Source organism: Oncorhynchus clarkii, chromosome 11 (genome assembly GCF_045791955.1).
Source record: "Oncorhynchus clarkii lewisi isolate Uvic-CL-2024 chromosome 11, UVic_Ocla_1.0, whole genome shotgun sequence".
Taxonomy (NCBI): domain Eukaryota; kingdom Metazoa; phylum Chordata; class Actinopteri; order Salmoniformes; family Salmonidae; genus Oncorhynchus; species Oncorhynchus clarkii.
Genome location: NC_092157.1, coordinates 8,988,735 through 8,990,285, shown reverse-complemented (window position 1 = coordinate 8,990,285; position 1,551 = coordinate 8,988,735).

Sequence of the window (1,551 nt, the reverse complement as noted above, 5' to 3'; positions counted from 1 at the left end):
CTCCCTTTATAGACAATTTGTCTTACCGTGGACTAATGAACATCCAGGCTTTTAGAGCTACTTTTGTAACCATTCCCAGATTTATGCAAGTCAACAATTCTTAATCTTAGGTCTTCTGAGATCTCTTTTGTTCAAAGTATGGTTCAAATCAGGCAATGCTTCTTGTGATTAGCAAACTCAAATGTTGTGAGTGTTCTGTATAGGGCAGGGCAACTCTCACCAACACCACCAATCTCATTGATTGGACTCCAGGTTAGCTGACTCCTGACTCCAATTAGCTTTTGGAGAAGTCATTAGCCTTACCTTTTCCAGTCTACACTATGCATTTTTAAATGATGTATTCAATAAAGACAAGGAAAATATAATAATTTGTGTGTTACTAATTTAAGCACACTGTGTGTGTCTATTGTTGTGACTCAGATGAAGATCACATTTTATGACCAATTTCTGCAGAAATCCATGTAATTCCAAAGGGTTCCCATACTTTTTCTTGCCATTGTACTTTCTGCAACACATTTTGCCTCGGTGCAGAGAGAAACATTTTCATAACGCTATTCTACACATTTTGTCAGTTTTAAAGCTAACTTCCTGAAATTCTACACTTTTTGCCATGAAGCAGATATTGATTTTGGTGTTTTATAGCTCATCATGCTTGTGTTCACACTTGAGACAAAGTGTTGCAGTGTTAAAACTCATTTCCTACTATTCAACACATTTTGCTATCATATGCTTTATGGGACCGTTCAGTAGTTCGGCCCTGCACCTTACCTGCTACCAAAATAACTTCTTATTGAAGTGACGTGAAAAGAGAGTCCACGGGTACCACAGGAGAGAGCCAGCGACCTGCAGCGCCTGAGAGGCAAGGTGGAAATTGGCGCCATCTTCGACGGTCAAGTCTAGGTGGGATAAAGCTTTTGTCAAATTTACGTCAAAAGTTGAATTATTTTAGCATTTTATCTAATCTCAACCCTTTTCTGTACTTGAATCTAATTATCATAACATGCTATGTTAATTATCCTAATCTGCTGCATAAATTATCCTAAACTTGCTAGAAAACGTGTTTTTATTATTTATTTATTTTTAAAGCTGTATACCTTCTAGACAAAACCCTCTTTGACCTGCACAAGGTATTCTGGGAGAAGGAGACCCAGGAGCTGAGGGTGTACTTTACCTGTTAGGTGAGAGCCACTTCCCTCAACAGGTGGAGGGAGAGCTGAAGGCTCTGGAGGACAAGGTCAGGAATTGAGAGGTGGAGGGACCAGATGGTTCAGAGAGAGAAGAAAGAAAGTATTGACTATTGGACATTATACTAGGCTGATGCTGCTATATGGTGGGGATGGATATGGGGGGACTGACAAAAAAGGGACTAACAAGCTCATTGCAGTTATGTGGAAACTGCTTTGCCTATATGTGGATAAATTGTATGAAATTACAATTAAAGGACGTTTCTGCATGTAGATCAGGCTTCCACTCACTATCAATGGATATATGAGTAGGTATTAGGTGACAGATCAGAATCAGTTCAGCTGTATCTTACTGCTCTTTCCATGA